This window comes from Urocampus carinirostris, unplaced genomic scaffold (genome assembly GCF_059441175.1).
Source record: "Urocampus carinirostris isolate Australia breed hairy pipefish unplaced genomic scaffold, RoL_Ucar_1.0 HiC_scaffold_35, whole genome shotgun sequence".
In the NCBI taxonomy this organism is placed as follows: domain Eukaryota; kingdom Metazoa; phylum Chordata; class Actinopteri; order Syngnathiformes; family Syngnathidae; genus Urocampus; species Urocampus carinirostris.
The window spans coordinates 204,043-228,753 of record NW_028283142.1 but is presented as its reverse complement, the minus strand read 5'-3'; the positions used below and the strand labels follow the sequence as shown (position 1 = coordinate 228,753).

The 24,711-nt window shown below is 40.9% G+C and overlaps 1 protein-coding gene, 1 long non-coding RNA gene and 2 pseudogenes across 4 annotated transcripts in view; 1 reads left to right on the top strand and 3 right to left on the bottom strand.

The window, feature by feature from the left end:
• Positions 1-3,166: 3,166 nt before the first annotated feature.
• Positions 3,167-24,179, bottom strand: LOC148345676 (uncharacterized). Its single transcript, XR_015848538.1, has 2 exons — positions 23,804-24,179; positions 3,167-3,820 (listed from the first exon to the last, which is right to left on the bottom strand). It is a non-coding gene; the product is annotated as an uncharacterized LOC148345676 (long non-coding RNA).
• LOC148345678 (U2 spliceosomal RNA) lies at positions 7,602-7,741 on the bottom strand (annotated as a pseudogene).
• Positions 21,336-21,420, bottom strand: LOC148345677 (U2 spliceosomal RNA; annotated as a pseudogene).
• The window catches only part of LOC148345675 (uncharacterized), a 14,769-nt gene continuing 13,853 nt past the window's right edge, over positions 23,796-24,711 (top strand). For all 3 annotated transcript variants that reach the window (XM_088325863.1, XM_088325864.1, XM_088325865.1), the window contains exon 1: positions 23,796-24,040. The gene's annotated coding sequence lies outside the window, so the exon portion shown is untranslated. The remainder of the gene's footprint in view (positions 24,041-24,711) is intronic.

The window sequence follows — 24,711 nt, the reverse complement described above, 5'->3', positions numbered from 1 at the left end:
GACACAAAATTGACATTATTACCCGATTACTTTTTTTTTTAACAAAGATTTATCGCACTCCAAACTTTTCGTCAGGCAGATCCGCCATTGTTGTTTTGGTCTCGCGGTTCGAGATTTCGTCTGCAAGCCGATCTCGGCAAACGAGATTTCGTTGCTTCCAGATTACGTCATTGTTGTGGTGCTTGTCGTTGAGTGAAGGTTAAGTATGCCTCCGAAAAAACAGTATTATTTAACAATCAACACAAAATTGGTCATTCATCAGTGTCAGTATAAGTCAAAACATAATGCAGAGAGTGATAACAACGGCAATAATTCCGGCAAGGAAAGCACGTGTGTTGAAGCGAACGATTCGACGAAAGAAAATAAACAAAAGAATACTTCTAGCAAGAAAATTACTTTTCTGCCAAAAAGGACTCAATTATATTCCTGGTTACGCTATGAGGATGATAATAGAGGCTACATGTTCTGTGTTGTGCGTACCCAGCGTGACAAAAAAACTGGATTGCATAAATAATTTCACAATACTAACTTTCAGAAGAGCACATTTGATCGGCACCACGACAATGAAAACCACAAATTAGCTATGGAAATTCCGTTGCTGCAATTGGACCTTAAGAAGGCATTACAACTGTGGCGGGACAGCAAACGAAGAATATATGAACTGAAAACCTGAAGTCATAACTGCCTTGTATTACCAATCAACTGTGATGATTAAAACTGCATGAATATATAGACTAATATTTCAGCAATATTATTTTGTATAATGTACAATATTTTTGTGAACTTAAAACTCTTGAAGTGATAACTGATTTGTATTACAAATTAACTGTGATGATTAAATTTGAATGAAAATATAGATTCATATTTCAGCAAGATTATTTTGTATAATGTACAATATTGTGAACTGAAAAATCTGAAGTGATAACCGCTTCGTATTACCAATTAACTGTCATGAATAAAACTGAATGAAAATATAGATTAATATAATTATTTCAGCAATATTATCTTGTATAATGTACAATATTGTTGTGAACTGAAAACTCTTGAAGTGATAACTGATTTGTATTATCAATAAACGGTGGTGATTAAAACGGAATGAATATATAGATTTACATTATATATTTGTCGCCGATTTACAATTTCAATATGAGACTAAATTTTGGGGACCCATAGATATCTGTTGGGACCCATAGATTTTTAAACATGCGAGTCCCCGGGACCCATCACTTTTCAGAGGTAAAATGAACACTGTGTATTGCTAATTTAATAGCGCTCTTACCCGTGATATTACGGTAGGATGTTCTCCATTGTGTACACAACAGAACACATTGCTTTGTTTAATTTTTAGATGGCTCTCGTGTAAGGTAAAAATGATAGCCGTGTTCACGTTAGCGTATTGTGCGTGAATAAATATGTTGAAAGGCCAACCGAGAATGCCCTGCTTTTCTTTCTTACGCATAAGAAGAATGCACACGCTGACATAGCTTTAACATGAAACAACCAGCTGATTTGTACTTGACCATCAGTAATGATGACGTTGTGGAAGAGGCTGTAGAGAAATTGGTCTAAATCATATTTATATAATTCAGAATCTAGTTCGGTGGTTACCAATTTGGTCAGCAGGTAAATTCTTACTGTTTCCAACACAAATAGTCTCATATTATGCCTTGCATTTATCATGAAGTACGAAATACTCAAAACATATTTTAATTTTAGCTTTAAATGGTCGTTTTTCTATTACTGTAATTGATATAGGTAATGATTGATCAGTCCAGAAGGAAAATAGTAGACACAAATAAATAATGCAAGTGGTTTGATACTAACTAACTATGTTTATTTATATGACAAGGAAAGTTGTATCAAACGAAAGAATAAAGGACATTGTTGACAAGAGAAAGTCACATTTGTCATTAACAAAGGAGAAACTGTGGGGGGTAATAGGAGTCTTCAGTCAGGGAATATCTTTACATCTTTGAACGCTGTTTGGTAACAGCGTTATTTATAACGGCGTCATTCCTAACACTGGCAATGATAAAGCACATCAAACATGGTAATTGAGACAGAAGTTTAATGTATAATACACTTCTGTTAGCCATCTAATTACACTAAAAAATAACTAGCATTGTTCCAATGCAGATTCTGTACTATTTTAAGGTATCGTATCGGCGAGTAAAAAGATCAAATGAAAGATATGGGTTTTAAATTTAGTTTAGTGTAACACTCATATCGTAATGTGGTGATTTACAGTATTTCATATCAATACCACTGCTTTTGTGATTGCTGGGTATTTTTTGACCCCTAGATGTAGCTGTATTAGGTAGTACAACCGAAAACAAGTGCTTCAAAGCACAAGGAAAAACAGAAACTACACAGACTCAAAGTGACTAAGCTACACATTTTTTCTTATCCTATTTTGCCCAGACATTAACAAGTTTTTTGTTTAGCCATAAGATGAGGGACAATCATAGATTCCTCTAGGTGAGCCTCATGTTGTTTAAAATATATACAAATTACTTGATCAAGTGGGCGTAGGCCTAGTTAACTGGCTTAACCGCTGACACACTCAATGTGTCAAATTGCAAAGATTAAGTGGCCAAATAAACATTGTATAGAATAGAATATACCTTTATTGTCATTGTTACAAAATGGGTTAACATATTGTGACAACGAAATTGGACATGACACTCCAGTGTCACACTCTCACAGTGAGGTAAAAAAAAACAAGAAGATAATCGGACGAGACGCAGGATATTAAAAAAATCACTGGACTTTCTTGTAAACAAATTAAATGACTTTTATAAAAAAATATATGATACTTGATCTGTTGATGAAGGGGAAAGAGCTGAGGATGCGTGCTGTGGAAAGAGACGGAAAAATAACCGAGCTCGACCTGGAGCAGTATTTAAGAATGAATTATTTCATTGTGACTGGGCTGAAGATCAAACCCCGCTCGTATGCAAAAGGCAGCAGCTACCAGCCTCTGCAACGAGGTGAACCACAGCGAGTTGGCGGCAAAGTGCGGAAGAACTGGTGGTGGCGTTCCTAACAGCTAAAAACATCGAACTGAACATTGACACGATTTAAGATTGTCACCTCTTCCATTGAGACTGAACAATATCAGAGCTAGATTCTTAAAGAAACAAAATAAAATACAGAACATGTCAAATCAAGTCAGTCAAGTCACATTTAATTGTATAGCCCTTAATCACAAAAATGTCTCAAAGGACTGCACAGGGTTATAATTTCACCGTCGCCTGATTTTAAACCAACATGTGGGCAGGGAAAAACTCAAAACCTCAGCGTGAGGAAAAAAGAAACCTTGAAAAGGGTGGTAATCCCCCTTTCAGGATGACCAGGGTGTAATAGATTTAGCACTGGGTAACAGTATACAAACATAGTAAACATCAATAAAAGAGAACAATAGATAACATGTCGAAATTTGTCTAAAAAGTCCATAACAGCGACGACGCAGCTTCCTATCTCTGCCGGCTGGTCAATGCAGGTGTTGACATGCTTTAGGTAAGACGGTGGTTCGCTGACTCATCTCAAATCGTCCTTCTCCCAAGTGTCACCACCGGCCAAACATTCAGAAAAAGACAGGACAATACAAAATATGAGGTGGGCATCAATCGTACGCTTTTGAATAGAAATGTGTCTTAAGTCTAGATTTAAAAATTTCCACTGAGGTTGCAGATCTTATTTCTGGAGGCGCAGAGCATTCCACAGCACCGCGACCCGGATTGGAGATCGCTCTCGAGCCTGCAGACTTCTTTTTGGCTCTCGGAGTCACAAGTAGACCGGCATTTTCAGAGCGGAGGCTCTGTGCAGTAACATAGGGAGAAACCAAATCTGAGAGATAAGAGGGCACAAGTCCATGCAAATATTTGTATGTTAGTAAAAGAACCTTAAAGTCACATCTTAGGTGGACTGGGAGCCAGTGCAAGTTGGCCATTACAGGAGTAATATGCACAAACTTTTTTGTCTTAGTCAAGGGTCTCGCTGCCGCATTCTGAACCAGCAGCAAACATTAGATGCTAGACATCGGGAGACCAGAAAGCAATACATGACAGTAAATCAAGCCAAGAATTAATAAACGCATGAATTAGAACCTCTGCATCTAATTGGGACAGCATCGAACAAATCTTTGCAATATTACGGAGGTGTAAGGTCATATTTTTCATGTGTAACTGACAGATTGGGATAAAATATAACATGTAGATTTTTGACCGAATCACTATGGGTGATATTACATTTGTCTAGGTTCAGGGCAGTGTTTGAAAACAACTCACGACAATGAGCTGGACCAACAATCAACATTTCAGTTTTTTTCTGGGTTTATCTATCTACCTATCCTGGTCATATCCCTCTAGAGGGGAGACCGACAGCAAGACAAACACATACAAAAACAAAGAAAATAAAAAGGGAAAACGGAGCAAAAACACACACAACATTTTTTGGACCATGGCCAACCCAAATGCCCAAACACCTGGGTTAAGGCGCAAAAAATTAAGTGACATCCATCTTTGAATCTCAGTAAGCCAGGCCTCCAGATTTCTACAATTTAACCGTTGAGTGTCATTTGCATAGCAATGGAAACTATTATACTTGCAGATAATATCACCTAGCGGAAGCATATAAATACTAAAGAGAAGGGGGCTAAATACAGAGCCCCATGGAACGCCACAGGGGACATCAAAATGGCTAGAGGTCAGATTGCCGTAGTTAACGCATTGCGTCCTGTCTGACAGGTAGGACCTAAACCACGAGAGTACAGTCCCCAAGATACCGATGCATTCCAGACGAACAAATACCATGTTTTGGGCCACAGTATCAAAAGCAGCACTGAGATCCAGCAGCAGTAACATTGACAAGGCACCAGAATCTTTTGCAAAGAGGTGATCATTGGTTACTTTAGCCTGGGCTATCTCAGGAGAGTGATTTTCTCTAAATGCTCACTGGACAGTCTCAAAGATTAATTTCCGGCATAAAGTCATAAAGCTGCATTGCAACGACCTTTTCAAGTAATTTTGCAAAAAATGGCAGATATGACACTCGCCTATAATTACCTACACTTTCCAGGTCAAGGTTAGGTTGCTTAAGCGTGGGTTTAATGACAGCAGACTCAAAGGCTACAGGAACAATACCCCAGGATAGCGATATATTAATCATATTTAAAACTGAAGGTCATGAGATCCCAAACAGATCTTTCACCAGTAAAGCCAGAAACGGATCAAGAAAGCAAGTAGTTCGTTTGACCCTACTGACCATCTTGTTAGACCAGTGTCTAAAATAACGTCTGCCCGGATGCCCGGGGCGTGCATCTTTTACGTCGGGCGTACAACTTACAAAACATCTCCGCCCGGGTGGCCGACAACTTTTTCAAGGGAAAAAAAGGTTGTTTTTTTTTAAATCAAACTTTTGCTTTATTCCGATTTCAAAATCTTTGTTCGGTTTGGAAATTTCGGTTCATTTGGCAATTTGCATACTCGGCAACCGATCAGAAGCCTGCATCAAATAACTTCGTGCTTCCGGACTCTCCCGAGCGTTATAAGGTCGTGCATTTGCATTTCATTTTCTAAAATACACACAACAGAGAACACAAGAAAAATGGATAAGTGGTTAGGAATCAAGCCAAAACCTCAGTCCCAGAAGAAAGATTCAAAAGAAGCTAAAATTTATGACGCTGCAAAACGTAAACGTACATTAAAAGCATCGTGGAAAGAGTTCACGTGGCTTGTAGAAGACGCAACACAAACATTGCATGAATGATGACGAGTAAATACAGCAGTGGCACGTGAGGGGTTACCCAGTGGCACGCGAGCGCACGGCAAAATAATAATGATTTTTTGTTTTTCGCGCATTTACCTGAAATTTAGACATTTTCAGTTGTGCGGCGTGTTGTTTAGAGGCTTTACGGTCACGCCCCTCCTCCTCTGCTCCGTTTGTGAGCGTGTGTCTGTGCGGTGCCGAGGAGAGGGGAAGAGATCTGTGTTGTAACCCAGCCAACGAAACACAGGCGCGCGATAACCGAATGAATCATGGCGGCTTTTCCAGCAAAAAATGTTGTTCTTTTCAGCCAGCATGGGCAAATGACTGGGGCCTTGTGCAAAAAATGACCATGCTCTTTGTGCATTATGCCTTGAGAGTGTTGTACCTCGCACATCAAGTATTAAACGTCAATACGTAACGAATCATGAACATGAATTCAAGGACGAGTCTGACAAGGCGGTGACATTGAAACGCGCTGTGTCCAGGTTACGGCAAACAAACACAGATCCTGAAAACCACTGTCACTTCTAAAAGCGCCATTGCTCACTATATAGCAAAGCATGGAAAATCTTTTACTTAATGCGAATATATCAAAGAAGCGTTGTTTTTGAGCTCGGAAGTTTTGTTTGATGGCTTGCATAACAAATAGACAATCAAAATCAAGAGTAAAACACATCCCCATTCATACTAACCCTAACCCTAACTTTCTGAGATTCTGTGATTAGTTTAGGCTTTCCAATTTTATAACAAAGTATTTCAGTGACTAGTGACATCGTAAAGACAAGACTTTATCAACAGTCTGACGGCAGACCGGTGGAACATTGAAGGGTTTAATATATTTTTGTTGAATTTTTAAAAAAAACATCCTTTGCAAAATGTCCAGACAAGAATATCTTATTTCAAATCAGATTTTATGCAGAGTAGTAAAGACTTGCAGTTTTTGCCTAAAATTTGCTGTTCATAGTGCTGTGTTTTTACTAACTTGTATGAATGCCACAATTCAGTATTTAGTAACTATTGGGGGGGTTAAGGGTTATTGTTCTATTTTTTCTATTAATCATCCATTATCCGTTATCAGTCAGTTCATAAAACGCTACAAAGCCAAGGAGCCGGGACTCTTACTCTCAGCCAAAAGGCCAAGCTAAAGAAGCGAGGGGGTGGGGGGTTAGGGGGTGGATTTTTTAAGGGTTATTGTTGTATCTTCTTTATTCATTATCCATCATTGGCAAGTTCATAATACGCTACAAAGTCTAGGAGCCGGGACACTTACTCTCAGCCAAAAGGCCAAGCTAAGGTCCTAGCCCCAAAGCCGTGCTGCGATCATTGCGAATGCACCGATCCCGGAGGTACTACAATACCAGGCCAGTGATCGTATACAAGATCAGAACCACAACTGACCAGGGGGTGGGGGGGGGGGGGGGGGGGGGGGGGGTTTAAGGGTTATTGTTCTATCTTCTTTATTCATTATCCATTATCCGTTATCGGTCAGTTCATAATACGCTACAAAGCCTAGGAGCCGGGACTCTTACTCTCAGCCAAAAGGCCAAGGTAAGGTCCTAGCCTTAAAGCCTTGCTGCGATCATTGCGAATGCACCGTTACTGGAGGTACTGCAATACCGGGCCGATGCGTGGAGTGGACAAAGCATAACCGTCTCCTCCCAGTTATATCAGAACCACAGGAGGGGATTTTTAAGGGTTATTGTTCTATATTCGTTATTCATTATCCATTATCGGTCAGTTCATAATGCGCTACAAAGCCTAGGAGCCGGGACACTTACTCTCAGCCAAAAGGCCAAGCTAAGGTCCTAGCCTTAAAGCCTTGCTGCGATCATTGCGAATGCACCGTTCCCGGAGGTACTGCAATACCGGGCCGATGCGTGGAGTGGACAGAGCAAGCTCTTATTCCATCTCCGGATTGCAAAAATCAAAGATCATGGCTCTTCATAGATTGTTCACAAATCTTGAACACGATTGTAACTGCATAGTTGGTTACAGGAGGGGGGGGGTTTAAGGGTTATTGTTCTATCTTCGTTATTCATTATCCATTTTTTTGGGTTTAAACAATTTTATTGACACTATTAACAACAAATAAACAATGTGAGGTTTGAACAATTTTTCTCGATAATTTTAGCAGCAATTAGGCATATTCACAATTTCGTTATATCTGACAATATGACATTTTAACAATTTTTTCAACATTTTTAACAGCAATTAATGGTTTGAACAAATTCATTGACACTAATAACAGAAAACAATCTTGTCAATCTCAACAGCAATCAAGCACATTCACAATATTATATTTCAATATGACGTTTAACAGCAAACACAATGTGAGGTTTGAACAACCCTTCTCTAAAATCTTAATAGCAATCAAGCGTATTCACAATTTCGTTGTATAACATCTTTGTTAGTGTCAATAGATTCGTCCAGGCCAAAGTCGATTGTCTTTGTTTTGAACAAATCCACCGACACCAACAGCAGCAAAACAAATACGACGATCTCAACAGCCATCAAGCATTTTCACAATTTTGTTATATCTGACAATATGACATGACGATATTTTAACACTTTTTTCTGACATTTTCAACATCAATTAAACAATTTCAGAGTTATTATCTTTTAATAGTAGTTAACCAAAGTGTAAAGGGCAAAACTATTGTGCAAGGGCATAGCTCTGTCATCCCACCCTCCCAAGCAGCATCCTCCAGTCCTCTTTGTGGGTCCTCTCCCTTCTTACTTCTACTTTCCACAACCCAGGCCGTTGCTTCCGGGACCCCCACAGTGTAGCCCCGGTTCCCCACTCCGGGTGGGTGCAGACGATTCTTCTTTATGGTTGCGTCCTAGGCCCGCCGCTCACAGATTGTATGGTATCTACAGCCATTTGGAGCACAGCCACTGGGGGGATCTGCCTGCACCTCCATACCAGCAGGTTTCTAGAGGTCCAGATGGCGTCCTTGATGGCGGCGAGAGTGAGCCAATCCCTGGCAAAGTCGTTCCGAGACCTCCTCGACCGACTCATCCCGTAAAGCACGTACTGTGCATCAGGGACCTCCCCTGCTGGCAAGTCCGGGAATTTTCCTAGTTGGTCGGCCATTGTCCACAAGTCCTCGGCAGCGCTGCACTCACAAAAAAGGTGCCTCACCGACTCCTGGGCGCCACAGCCAGGTCGAGGGCACGTCGAAGTCGCTGACATTCCTCGGTGGTGCATTACGGCTCTGACTGGGAGAACCTCATGAGCCACCATCCATGACAAGTCTCGTAGTCTGTTTGGGAGGGCAGGATGATTCACGTTGCTCCAAACCGTTGTAGGTTCGCCAAATGCAAGCCCCCGCACAGGACTTACTGTTGCACGCTCTTGCACAATAGCAATAAGGGCCCTGTGGTTTTGTAAAGTGTGACTTTCTTGTGTTTCTAAATCAAACTTCTTTAAAAAATCCCGAATAAAGAGATGTGTTGGTGGCAAGTTAAATGAAACTGGAATCAAACGATTGTTTGGTACAAGCTTTAGCTTCCGCAAATATGAGCCCATCCAGAACCGGGTCATCGCTTGACTTTTCGGGTTGTTGGGTGGGCCCACAGCGTTTTGGAAGTGGAGAGAGACATATTTGCTTCCCAGGAAAAGCTGTAGATCAGGCACTCCTTTCCCCCTTTTTCCTTTTTCTTTTTCATTGTATCTCTTTTTATCCTTTCCCACTTTGAGCCCCAGACAAAGCAAAAGAGGGCTCGGTCCAGTTGTAACAGCACGTTTCTTTTGGGCATAAAAACTAAACTGATTGATAAAAGCAGTGGGAGGATGATCGCTTTGATGATTAGGACCTTCCCCTCTATTGTCAGTTTTCTTAGTGACCAAAAAACAAGTCTTTGCTTAACTTTCCTTGTCACGTCATCCCAGTTGGTCTCGCCTCCTCCATCTGCATTGAATTTTATCCCTAGGATTTTCTGGTCTGTCTTTAACACCGTCAGTGGGAGTCCTGCCTTTTCTGTCTTTTTCCACGTTCCATAAAACTTCACTTGTGACTTTTCTCTATTTAGCCTTGACCCAGACGCCTTCCCAAACAGGTCAGTCAAGTCAAGGGCTCTTCCAACAGATGCGCGGTCAGTACATAAAATATTAAAATCATCCATGTACAAAACACACTTGGTAATTTGTCCCCCACTTCCTGGGATATTGATCCCTTCGACAAATCTATCTTTTCTTAACATTTGTGCCAAAGGTTCAATGCAAAGAACATAGAGAAGGGGAGACATAGGGCAACCTTGACGTACACCGCAGTTGATCTCGATTGCTTCCGATAAATTCCCGTTAATCATGAATTTGCTGTAGATGTCTCGGTATAGCAGTCCTACCCACTTGATGTATTTTTGGGGAAAACCACATTTTTGCAATACCCTGAAGAGGTATTGGTGCGAGACTCGATCAAAGGCTTTTTCAAAGTCTAGGTTTAGGACCGCTAGTCGCATGTTTCTGTCTCTCGCATAACAAATGGTGTCACGGATCAGCATGAGACTGTCGCTGATCTTCCTTCCCACAATGGCACAGGTTTGGTCTGGATCAACCAAGTCTCCCAAGACTACAGACATTTGTGTTGCTAGAAGCTTGCTGAAAATTTTACAGTCCACGTTTAAAAGCGTTATGGGTCGCCAGTTTTTTAAGTCAATTTTGTCTCCTTTTTTGTGCAATAGAGTAACTATCCCTATTCTGAAACTGTCTCTTTAAGTTTCTTGTTTTTTTCCTGCATTTTTAAAAAAGGTCTGTGTTCGTTTCTTTGTCATTTCCCACCATTGTGCTTGTGAATCATACGAGTCTTGAAGGGTCTGCCAGTCTTTGTACAGCTCCCTGTATTGTGCGGCTTGAGCCTCATCCTCCAGCAGGGAGCAGTTTAACTTCCACAAACCCTTCCCAACAGTCATACCTGAAGGAAATGAGAAAGAGCAGGACAGTAGCAAGTGATCCGAAAAAAAAACTGGAATTAATCTTGCATCACTCTGTGCTAAACCCCTCGTAAATATGTAGTCTATTCGAGAGGCTCTGGCATTGTCACTACTGAACCAGGTGAAGCCCTCCTCTCCTGGATGTATGGATTTAAAACAGTCTACCAGTTTAAATGTCCGGCACATGTCTTGTAATAAAGTTGATGTTTTATCTACTTTAAACTCGTCATCGGTCCTCTTTCTATCCTTCCTACTTAGGATGCAATTAAAATCTCCTCCCACGATTAGTGGTTGATGGCCTAGCATATCCGACTGGATGTCCTCTAAGAGTTCGTACCTGAGTTGTCTGTCGGTATGTTATTGAGGTTAAAATCATTCCCTATATAAGAAAGTCTTGCTAAGATTGCGCGTCCGTCTCTCATCACAGTACTCCCCTTTAGGATGAGTTGAGGGTTGTTTATCAAAATGGCTACCCCATCGTTACGGTTTTCATTCGAGCCACTCCATAATGACGGATATGGCCAAATCTCTTCCCACTGTTTATAATTTTTTAGAAAGGGGATGCAGCATTCTTGTAGTAAAAACACATCCGTTCTGAACAATAAAACGCTGTGAGCCTTAACCTTTGATCTCACACTTCTCACATTGATAGTAGAGAATGTAATGTTCATAATTATTGTTAAAGTATTTAAACTACTTGGACAAAACCGGGGGATCCGAGTCCATTCTTTGGTGATCATCGAGGGTGTCACCTGTGTCAGACACATCACTTAAGAGCAGTACCTCATTTGGAGACTCACCGGGGAAAACTTTGGAATCCTCTGACTCTCTGTCTGTGGTTCCAGGTCTTCCCCTTTTTTCTGGGTTAGGGGGTGAGCCAGAGGACCTATCAAGGGGTCTCTTACTTCCCTGCCCACAAAGGGTCCGATTTTTTCCCTCCCCGACTTCCTCCGTCTCAACTTCATACAGTTCCCTTGTGGGCTTTTTCATCGGCAATCGGCTTTCTTCTAAATCTCTTCTCTTTGTTTCCGGTGTTTTCACCACCCACAATTTTGTCTTACTTTTACCCCTCTTTCCAGTGCCCGTAGGGTTTTTTGGGGAGTCGTTCGCCTTTTCGATTTGTTTGTCTTTTTCAAATACCGGAAGTGGCATAGCAAACAATTTTGTTATTTTGGACTCTCTTCCAGGCCCTTCCTGATTAATATGTGTTTTTGGAGTGACAGTTGCCTTTTCTATTTGTTTGTCTTGTCCAAATTCAGGTATTTGATGAAAAATCGAATTAGAATTTCCAGTTCCTTCCTGACTCAAATTTGATTCTTTGGTCTCTCCTCCAGAGGTTTGGGATGTATTTTCAATTTGTTTGTCTTGTTCATTGTCTTTGTGCATTTCTTGTTCATCTTCATTGGGTATTTCCATAATTTTATTCATTTCCTGTTCATCTTCATTGGGTATTTCCATAACTTTATTCATTTCTTGTTCATTTTCATTTTGTATTTCCATAACTTTATTCATTTCATTGTTTTTGTTGTCTTTTTTCATTTCATTGTCTTTGTTACATATATTAATTTAATTATCTATGTTGTCTGACATCATTTCATTGTCTTTGTTGTCTTTGTTAACTCCCTAGCTTTCAACTTGTTAGCAAACGATTTTGGGCAGTTTCTATAGAGGTTGTTCGTTTCTCCGCAGAGATTGCATTTTCTGCTATTGGTGCATTCCTCAAAGGAATGTCCAATTGTCCTGCACTTTCCACAAAAAATTCGATCACATACCTCAGCCAGATGCCCATGCTCACCACATTTATGACAGAGTTTCGGTTGTCCTTGATAGTGGATAAAGCCAGAGTTTTCCCCCAGGAATATAGTCGACGGGAGTTGTTTCAGTCCCTGAAAGCCCTGAGGATCTTGCCATTGCTGGATGGGTATCCTCCAGGCACAATTCCAATTGTTTTTCTCATCCCTCACCTTCATAGCCTGGCCTTTTATCGAGCAATATCTACTCAACAAATAACAGATGTCATCAGCATTCACCATTTCATTAAACATCCTGACAATAACTATCTTGTTAGCATTATCAGACAGCTTCTCCACTGTAAATCCAGAAAACTGGGGCCTCACCCCCTCAAAACGATTCCAAAACTCTTGATAAAGAGCCGCCGTTACAAAACTTACATCAAAGCCTTTGCCAGAAGGCAAGTTTATGACGCAATGTAAGTCCTCCATTTTAAACTTCAGAATTTTATCAATGTTGGGGAGGCAGCGTCATGAAGAAGGATTCCTCTCGTCTCAATAAACTGGCGAGGAAAGCGAGCTCTGTTGTGGGCACAGAGCTCGACAGCCTGACAACAGTAGCTGAGAGACGGGCACTGAAAAAGCTGCGGTCAATCATGGACAATTCATCACATCCACTACACAGCATTATATCCAGACAGAAGAGCAGCTTCAGCGACTGACTGCTGTTACTGTCTTGTACCACGGACAGACTGAAGAGACCTTTTCTTCCTCATGCCATGAGGCTCTTTAACTCCACCTGGCGGAGTAAAGGCCCACACTAAACCACACCCCCCTACATTGCATATTACCGTACTTTTATTGCAGTGTGTATTTTATGTAGCACTATTTAAAGCACTATTGTTACAGTGTTAATGTTACTGTTTACCTGACTTGTTAACCTGAATGCCCATTTTGCACATCTGGTTAGCTACTCCTCTTGCACTATCGGCACTATGGTAAAATACTATACGTAGCCATAATACAATACAATACAACTTTTACTTATATCTGTACATTCGAGGAAACTGTGCGGGTCAGATGTATCGACATTTCGTTCTGTATACACGTGTACTAGAATGACAATAAAGTAGATCTGAATCTGAATCTGAATCTGAAATACTCTATACAACACGCTACAGTGGGTATTAGCCCGTCACATTGGGTGTTTTGTATATTGTATTCCTATTGCTTTATTATTGTGCTGTTCTCAGCAAAGGGATGGGTTTGAACAAATTTATTGACACTAATAACAGAAAACAATCATGACAATATCAACAGCAATTAAGCACATTCACAATATTATATTTCAATATGACGTTTTTAACAGCAAACACAATGTGAGGTTTGAACAACCCTTCTCGAAAATCTTAATAGCAATCAAGCATATTCACAATTTCATTATATAACATCTTTGATAGTGTCAATAGATCCGTCCAGGTCAAAGTCGATTGCCTTTGGTCTGAACAAATCCACCAGATTTTTTTATTTTTTTTATTTTTTTATTTTTTTTAACAAATTTATTGACACTAAAAACAGAAAACAATCATGACAATCTCAACAGCAATTAAGCACATTCACAATATTATATTCCAATATGACGTTTTTAACAGCAAGCACAAAGTGAGGTTTGAACAAACCTTCTCGAAAATCTTATTAGCAATCAAGCATATTCACAATTTCATTATATAACATCTTTGTTAATGTCAATAGATCCGTCCAGGCCAAATTTTTTTGGTTTGAACAAATTTATTGACACTAAAAACAGAAAACAATCATGACAATCTCAACAGCAATTAAGCACATTCACAATATTATATTCCAATATGACGTTTTTAACAGCAAACACAAAGTGAGGTTTGAACAAACCTTCTCGAAAATCTTATTAGCAATCAAGCATATTCACAATTTCATTATATAACATCTTTGTTAGTGTCAATAGATCCGTCCAGGCCAAAGTCGATTGTCCTCAGTCTGAACAAATCCACCGACACCAACAGCAGCAAAACAAACACGACAATCTCAACAGCCATCAAGCATATTCACAATTTTTTAATATCTGACAATATGACGTGACGATATGACGTTTTAACATTTTTTCCTGACATTTTCAACATCAATTAAACAATTTCAGAGTTATTTTCTTTTAACAGTAGTTAACCAGCGTGTAAAAGGCAATACTATTGTGCAAGGGCATAGCTCTGCCATCCCACCCTCCCAAGCAGCATTCTTCCAGTCCTCTGTGTGGGTCCTCTCCCTTCTGGTGTTCCGCAGGGTTCAGTGCTTGGCCCCCTTCTTTTCAGTATTTACATGCTTCCATTAGGTGATATTATTCGCAAGTACAAAATCAGCTTCCACTGCTACGCAGACGACACTCAACTATATCTTCCGTTGGAGGAATCTCACACACTAAACTGTGGAAATTTGGAGGCCTGCCTCGTTGAGATAAAAGAGTGGATGTCACTCAATTTCTTGCGTCTTAACTCTGAAAAGACCGAAATGTTAGTCATTGGTCCATCTAAATGCCGTGATATTTTCTCAAAAACTGCTGTGAACATTGACAAATGTCACATCACACAGAGTGACTCAGTTAAAAATTTAGGTGTCATATTTGACCCTGATCTATCCTTTGAAATGCATGTAAAGAAAACTACTAGAACCGCTTTCTTCCATCTTCGTAACATTGCTAAAATCCGTTCAATACTGTCTCAGTCTGATGCGGAAATTATAATTCATGCGTTTGTCACCTCCCGTCTCGATTACTGTAATGCACTACTCTCTGGTCTCCCGAAGTCTAGAATCAAATCACTTCAGCTGGTACAAAATGCCGCAGCGAGGCTTTTAACTAGGACAAACAAGTACGATCACATAACACCGATTTTGGCTAACCTGCATTGGCTCCCAGTTAGCCATAGATGTGATTTCAAGGTTCTCTTAGTATTGTACAAAATCATACATGGACTTGCTCCCTCTTATCTTTCAGATCTGATTTGCCCCTACGTCCCGGTCCGAAGCCTACGATCTGAGAGTGCCGGTCTTCTGGTGATCCCAAGAGCAAATAAGTGTTCTGCTGGTTCGAGAGCGTTCTCCATCCGGGCACCGGTGCTGTGGAATGCTCTTCCCCCTGAGATCCGATCTGCAACCTCAGTGGAAATGTTTAAATCTAAACTTAAAACTCACTTCTACTCCATAGCATATGAATAACCTACTCTTCTCGTCGGCTGAAAAAATAGTCTGTGTAACATAGTGTAATAATCTGTGAAGCCCTTTGAGACTCTTCGTGATTTAGGGCTATACAAATAAAAATGACTTGACTTGACTTGACTTCTGTGTGGGTCCTCTCCCTTCTGGGTTCCACAACCCAGGCCGTTGCTGCTCGGACTCCCACAGTGTAGCTCCGGCTCCCCCCTCCGGGTGGGTGCAGACGAGTCTTCTTTATGGCTGCGTCCTAGGCCCGCCGCTCGCAGATTGTATGGTATCTGCAGCCATTTGGAGCACAGCCACGGGGGGGATCTGCCTGCACCTCCATACCAGCAGGTTTCTGGAGGTCCAGATGGCGTCCTTGATGGCGGCGAGAGTGAGCCAGTCCCTGGCAAAGTCGTTCCGAGACCTCCTCGACCGACTCATCCCGTAAAGCACGTACTGTGCATCAGGGACCTCCCCTGCTGGCAAGTCCGGGAACTTTCCTAGTTGGTCGGCCATTGTCCACAAGACCTGGGCAGCGCTGCACTCACAAAAAAGGTGCCTCACCGACTCCTGGGCGCCACAGCCAGGTCGAGGGCACGTCGAAGTCGCTGACATTCCTCGGTGGTGCATTACGGCTCTGACTGGGAGAACCTCATGAGCCACCATCCATGACAAGTCTCGTAGTCTGTTTGGGAGGGCAGGATGATTCACGTTGCTCCAAACCGTTGTGGATTCGCCAAACGCAAGCCCCCGCACAGGACTTACTGTTGCACGCTTTTGCACAATAGCAATAAGGGCCCTGTGGTTTTGTAAAGTGTGACATTCTTGTGTTTCCAAATCAAACTTCTTCAAAAAATCCCAAATAAAGAGATGTGTTGGTGGCAAGTTAAATGAAACTGGAATCAAACGATTGTTTGGTACAAGCTTTAGCTTCCGCAAATATGAGCCCATCCAAAACCGGGTCATTGCTTGACTTTTCGGGTTGTTGGGTGGGCCCACAGCGTTTTGGAAGTGGAGAGAGACATATTTGCTTCCCAGGAAAAGCTGGAGGTCAGGCACTCCTTTCCCCCCTTTTTCCTTTTCATTGTATCTCTTTTTATCCTTTCCCGCTTTGAGCCCCAGACAAAGCGAAAGATGGCTCGGTCCAGTTGTAACAGCACGTTTCTTTTAGGCATAAAAACTAAACTGATTGACATAAGCATTGGGAGGATGATCGCTTTGAGGATTAGGACCTTCCCCTCTATTGTCAGTTTTCTTAGTGACCAAAAAACAAGTCTTTGCTTAACTTTCCTTGTCACGTCATCCCAGTTGGTCTCGCCTCCTCCATCCGCATTGAATTTTATCCCTAGGATTTTCTGGTCTGTCTTTAACACCGTCAGCGGCAGTCCTGCCTTTTCTGTCTCTTTCCACATTCCATAAAACTTCACTTGTGATTTTTCTCTATTTAGCCTTGACCCAGACGCCCTCCCAAACAGGTCAGTCAAGTCAAGGGCTCTTCCAACAGATGCGCGGTCAGTACATAAAATATTAAAATCATCCATGTACAAAACACACTTGGTAATTTGTCCCCCACTTCCTGGGATATTGATCCCTTCGACAAATCTATCTTTTCTTAACATTTGTGCCAAAGGTTCAATGCAAAGAACATAGAGAAGGGGAGACATAGGGCAACCTTGACGTACACCGCAGTTGATCTCGATTGCTTCCGATAAATTCCCGTTAATCATGAATTTGCTGTAGATGTCTCGGTATAGCAGTCCTACCCACTTGATGTATTTTTTGGGGAAAACCACATTTTTGCAATACCCTGAAGAGGTATTGGTGCGAGACTCGATCAAAGGCTTTTTCAAAGTCTAGGTTTAGGACCGCTAGTCGCATGTTTCTGTCTCTCGCATAACAAATGGTGTCACGGATCAGCATGAGACTGTCGCTGATCTTCCTTCCCACAATGGCACAGGTTTGGTCTGGATCAACCAAGTCTCCCAAGACTACAGACATTTGTGTTGCTAGAAGCTTGCTGAAAATTTTACAGTCCACGTTTAAAAGCGTTATGGGTCGCCAGTTTTTTAAGTCAATTTTGTCTCCTTTTTTGTGCAATAGAGTAACTATCCCTATTCTGAAACTGTCTGGCATATGGTCTCGACTGGAAAATTCGTTAAAAACAGTAAACAGATTTGGTGCTAAAATATCCCAAAAAGTCCGGTAAAATTCGAGGTTGAGTCCGTCCTCCCCGGGTGATTTGCCTTTTTTCATAGGCTTTATGCAATCATTCAGTTGGTCTTGGGTAAAGTCCGATGTTAAAAAGGGGTCTTGACGCACTGATCTTGAAATATAATCTAATACATGCCCCATTTCATTCTCATGTGTTTCTTTCTTTTCAAATAATTTTTTGTAGTAGTCTTCGACCAATCTGGTTATTTCACTACTTTCCTTTGTTATTTGCCCGTTTTCGTTTTGAAGTTTAAAAAGCCCCTCATTTTTGCTCATAATTTAAAAAAAAAAATAGCGTGTACATTTTTCCCATTCTTCTATTTCTCTTTCTCTGCTTCTTATTATGATGCCTTTGCTCTTTATTTCCGCCAAAGCGTTTAGTTCTTGTTTGGTCTCTTTGATTTCATCATTAAAGTCCATCCCCTTTTCTGTTAGGATGAAATAGCGTTGGAGTCTTCTTTGTAGTCCCGACATGCGTTTCATCTCTTTAAGTTTCTTGTTTTTCCCTGCATTTTTAAAAAAGGTCTGTGTTCGTTTCCTTGTCATTTCCCACCATTGTGCTCGTGAATCATACGAGTCTTAAGGGCCTGCCAGTCTTTGTACAGCTCCCTGTATTGTGCGGCTAGAGCCTCATCCTCCAGCAGGGAGCAGTTTAACTTCCACAAACCCTTCCCAACAGTCATACCTGAAGGAAATGAGAAAGAGCAGGACAGTAGCAAGTGATCCGAAAAAAAAACTGGAATTAATCTTGCATCACTCTGTGCTAAACCCCTTGTAAATATGTAGTCTATTCGAGAGGCTCTGGCATTGTCACTACTGAACCAGGTGAAGCCCTCCTCTCCTGGATGTATGGATTTGAAACAGTCCACCAGTTTAAATGTCCGGCACATGTCTTGTAATAAAGTTGATGTTTTATCTACTATAAACTCCTCATCGGTCCTCTTTCTATCCTTCCTACTTAGGATGCAATTAAAATCTCCTCCCACGATTAGTGGTTGATGGCCTAGCATATGCGACTGAATGTCCTCTAAAAGTTCGTACCTGAGTTGTCTGTCGGCATGGCCGTATATGTTAATGAGGTTAAAATCATTCCCTATATAAGAAAGTCTTGCTAAGATTGCGCGTCCGTCTCTCATCACAGTACTCCCCTTTATGATGAGTTGAGGGTGGTTTATTAAAATGGCTACCCCATCGTTACGGTTTTTATTCGAGCCACTCCATAATGACGGATATGGCCAAATCTCTTCCCACTGTTTATAATTTTTTAGAAAGGGGATGCAGCAGTCCTGTAGTAAAAACACATCTGTTCTGATAGTTTTTAAGAACGATAAAACACTCTGAGCCTTAACCTTTGATCTCACACTTCTCACATTGATAGTAGAGAATGTAATGTTCATAATTGTTGTTAAAGTATTTAAACTAGTTAGACAAAACCGGGGGATCTGAGTCCATTCTTTGGTGATCATCGAGATCATCGAGAGTGTCACCTGTGTCAGACACATCACTTAAGAGTAGTACCTCATTTTGAGACTCACCGGGGAAAACTCTGGAACCCTCTGACTCTCTTTCTGTGGTTCCAGGTCTTCCCCTTTTTTCTGGGCTAGGGGGTGAGCCAGAGGACCTATCAAGGGGTCTCTTACTTCCCTGCCCACAAAGGGTCAGATTTTTTCCCTCCCCGACTTCCTCCGTCTCAACTTCATACAGTTCCCTTGTGGGCTTATTCACCGGCAACCGGCTTTCTTCTAAATCTTTTCTCTTTGTTTCTGTTTTTTTCACCACTCCCAATTTTGTCTTACTTTTACCCCTCTTTCCAGTGCCCGTATGGGTTTTTGGAGAGTCGTTCGCCTTTTCGATTTGTTTGTCTTCTCCAAATCCCGGCAATGGCGTAGCAAACAAATTTGCTAATTTGGACTCTCTTCCAGGCCCTTCCTGATTAATATGTGTTTTTGGAGTGGCAGTTGCCTTTTCTATTTGTTTGTCATGTCCAAATTCAGGTATTTTATGAGAAATCGAATTAGAATTTCCAGGTTCTTCCTGATTCAAATTTGATCCTCTGGTCTCTCCTCCAGGGGTTTTGGTAGGGACATCTGTTTTTTCAATTTGTTTGTCTTGTCCAATTTCTTTGTGCATTTCTTGATCAAATTCATTGGGTATTTCCATAACTTTATTCATTTTGTTCATCTTCATTGGGTATTTCTATAACTTTATTCATTTCTTGTTCATTTTCATTTTGTATTTCCATGACTTTATTAATTTCATTGTCTTTGTTATCTTTATTCATTTCATTGTCTTTGTGACATTTATTCATTTCATTATCTATGTTGTCTGACATCATTTCATTGTCTTTGTTGTCTTTGTTAACTGCCTTCCTAGCTTTCAATTTGTTAGCAAACGAATTCGGGCAGTTTCTATAGAGATGATTCGTTTCTCCACAGAGATTGCATTTTCTGCTATTGATACATTCCTCAAAGGAATGTCCAATTGTTCTGCACTTTCCACAAAAAATTCGATCACATACCTCAGCCAGATGCCCATGCTCACCACATTTGCGACAGAGTTTCGGTTGCCCTTGATAGTGGATAAAGCCACGGTTTTCCCCCAGGAATATAGTCGACGGGAGTTGTTTCAGTCCCTGAAAGCCCTGAGGATCTTGCCGTAAGTGGACGGGTACCCTCCAGGCACCAGTCCAATAGCCTTTCTCATCCCTCACCTTCATAGCCTGGCCTTTTACTGAGCAGTATCTACTCAACCAATAACAGACGTCATCAGCACTGATTATTTCACTAAACATTCTAACAATGACAATCTTGTTAGCATTATCAGTCAGCTTCTCCACTGTAAATCCAGAAAACTGGGACCTCACTCCCTCAAAGCGATTCCAAAACTCTTGATAAAGAGCCGCCGTTTCAAAACTCACATCAAAGCCCTTGCCAGAAGGCATTTTTATGACAGCATGTACCTCCTCCTTTTTAAACTTCAGAATCTTTTCAACAAACTTGTTAATAAAATCCAGCCTTGACATTCCCTCCGAAATTGCCACAACATCTTTGAGCAAGAATCTTACGCAGTTACGTCTCCGCCCGCCGGTATAATGCCCGGCCATGGCAGGACTCGGCTGCTTTACTTCTAACTATGTTAAAATGGCTAGAATTGTAAAATTAATAATTAACAATACTCTTAAAACCGACGCCAATGACAGTATAAACGCATAGAACGAGCAGTGCTAACCTGATGCGTCTACCATCATGCCCTGCCGGTGTCCACGTACATCGACTACAACTTTCGCAATTCAGATGGGGGTTTTGGGGTTTTTAAGGGTTATTGTTCTATCTTCGTTATTCATTATCCATTATCCGTTATCAGTCAGTTCATAATACGCTACAAAGCCTAGGAGCCGGGACACTTACTCTCAGCCAAAAGGCCAAGCTAAGGTCCTAGCCCTAAAGCCTTGCTGCGATCATTGCGAATGCACCGTTCCAGGAGGTACTGCAATACCAGGCCGATGCGTGGAGTGGACAGAGCAAGCTCTTATTCCATCTCCACTGAACACAAAGTTCACAGTTCAAAAATGCTGCTGGAAAATTGAAATTCCCTGCGGGGATAAATAAAGTATCTATCTATCTATCTATCTATCTATCTATCTACTAGCGTGTTGGTACCTTTAAAAGGCACGGTTTGGGATGAAAGTTATATTATTATTATTGAAGCTTTGAAAACTCTTTCGGTGTACCGTCTTTCTCCGTAAATATGTGTAACCATGTATAATATGTATTTGCAACTGTATACTTTTGTAATGTATTTATTTTAGAGATTTATCCTGTTATGTGTTCTATGGGCAAATCAAAAAGAAGGGGCGGAGCAAACGCGGGGTGATGGGAATTGGGGTAAAGCTGAGTTACCGGTAGATCTGTCTGTTGTCGCAGCGGACAATAGTGGATATATATTTTTCCCACCCTTAACTTTGGAAATATACATTTTGATTCCTTAGATTACTTTCAACAGGACCCGGACTTTACAAGTCTGCATCATACGTTAATTACGGCTATCACTTTCCATTTATGGTGCCAACTATTGTTCTAGAATTGTGTACTATCCATGAAGTTACAATCATGGAACTTACAGACTGATCTGGGTTAAACTTGTGATTGTGTTACAAGTAATAATGCGGGCGCACGCTGCTTATACATGGGTGCGGCTTGTGTAAGTGCAAAAGTGGCAAATCCGCCAAAAAGTTGTGGGTGCGGCTTATAATCAGGTGCGCTCTATAGTCCGGGATTTACGGTGTATATATATACATGTGTAAATATATATTTTTTTTTTCAGGAAATACTTGGATACACAATGGACACTCAACTAATAGACACCACAGAGCATGCTAAGCCACGCACACCGTAGTATGGTATCCATGTGTCACAAATGGAGAAAATGCCGCCGCCGAAACATCAACAGAAAGCAACTCTTTAGTCGATATTCCTCATTGCATAATCTGAAGAGAAATTATATGGCTATGGTAATTTATCTCAAAAGTCAGTAGATAAGGGTATCAAGTATTATAGGCAGAGTGCTATTCATGGCATCAAACTCTCCAGAGACGCTAACCTTGTAAGGGTGGATGCAAATTGTTGGCTATCGATGAGGAAGTTAGAAGCCCCGTACCAACAACGCATAGAAATAGATTCACATTTGTGAAAGATAGTCGTATTTAGATGATATACAATGAGTGATCCAGTCTATCAAATGTTTGTCTTTTATCAGCATATTTGGTATTGGAGTAATCTAAACGTAATGGAAAGTAATCCAGTTACATGACTGCAATATTATAGTATTCTGGTTATGTTACTAAAAACATTTTTCAAAAGGTAACTAGTATCTGTATTACATTTTGAGTAATCCCCCCAAACCTGTCTATGCTACAATATGCGCTACCTCTTACCGCCTTACTAAAGAGCCAAGCAATGCAAAGACTCAATAAGATGACAGACTCCCTAAACATTTACGGTTAACATAAGTTTTGCAGTCATCCCTTAACTCCATGTCGAAAAACGGTTGCAAAAATCAGTATGCTGTTGTCATGGGAGGTGATGTTTCCAAGAGTACATGACTGCAAGCTGCACTGTCCAACATAAACTGCACTGTCCTGCACCTTCAGTGTCAGTCCCGGAAATCACGTGATACATTACAAAATAAAATTGCAGGGTCACCGTCAGAGTAGCGCCTATTGCACAAGAAATCACGTGATATATTCCGAAATAAAATCGCAAGGGCAATTTCGGCGAAGTCATATCATGTCTATTTGTACAGCCCTTAATCACAGAAAGTCTCAAATAGTTTTACAGACTACCTTTACACCATCCTCTGAATTTAACCATATCGGCTGCAATCTAGATAAAGTTGTTGAACTGGAGAAAGAAAAAATGTCTTTCTGTACCATAACTGCCAAAACTCCACTGTCAGTATCTGACCAAAGATAGTAAAAAAAGGCCTAACTCTTTTACTTGGTGTCATCATTTGACGGGCTTTGGACCCTGGCCTGCTGCCTTTCTTACTGAAAATTCATGGAAAAGTGTAAATATAAGTTGATACATTATAACCCAAGCTCAAAAAAGATTAAAATAAATTATTTCATCAGGGCCCATTGAATGGGTACCGAGACATATGACAGAGCTCAACAATTTTTCAATTTAATCTTGAATCATTTAAAAAACATTTTTAAAATGAAAAAAAAAAAAAGTTTATTTGTTCTGCGCGTGCGAGCTTCAGACAGTAAAAAAACAGTTACGATCCCGAAAAGTGCATCCTTGAGTCCTATGCGTAATTTCAAAATCATTCTAATATTTACAAAAACATCACAATTTTCATAAGAGGATGATTTATAAAATATACCAAAATTAAAAGCTATTTTGTGAAGCAAAAATAGTTTTGTAGACTCCGCCCACCTTCTTTGTCCTTCCGAGTCAAGCTCAGGTTGTTTTCGGCTCCGTGGCGTTCCGCTCCAGCCGTATATTACGTTTGTCTCGTTCAAAGTCTAGCGATACCTTCAAACTCGACTGAAATGTACTGCAGGGGGAAAGGACATTTTAAAGGGGAGCTTCAAGAAGAGACCGAGCGAAAACATCGACGGCCGGACCAAGTTAGCATTAGCAAGCAACTACAAGTTGTGTTGAAAGGAGCAGGTTGGTCCTTTTACTTTTAACAACATCTTTGGCGTCTTCTTTTCTACTCCCAATGTGATTTTACAATATTTCATCCAAATTGAGCTATATAGCTTTATATCATGGATCACCAACGTTCCTCCAGATGAGAGCTACTTTTGTGACGTACTAGTGCAAAGGGCACCTAGTTTGATATGAATTTATGTAAAAACGTATCATGTCATTACTGTGTTGGTACTATGTTATTACCAAGTTGTTATTCAAAGTAGGGTTCAATAGACTCAAGTCAACCACTAAAACACATTTGACTAGAAAATAGCAAAGACCTAGTGTAACCGCGGTATACCTGTCCCACCAAAGATCCACATTCACGCAAGACTGGATGATGAGGCTTTTATTACAGTTGCTGCAATGAGAGACACAAGATATCCACAACATGTGGTTAGCACCTCCGCTGGCTTTCAACATGTTTGCAGCGCGCTGTAGCTGCTAACAATCTCCGCGTTCCGGTTGGCTAAACTAAACCTTGCCCCATACCAGCATGTGGCACTGTTGGACTCGTCATTGCAGGACTGCCTACCTCACATTTGCACAAATATTTTCTTGGACTTGGCTTAAACGTGTCCAGCTACGATTCTTCTTTTGTTGGGTTTGTCCATATTTGGTCTTCCCAAACCTTATTGTCCTGAATT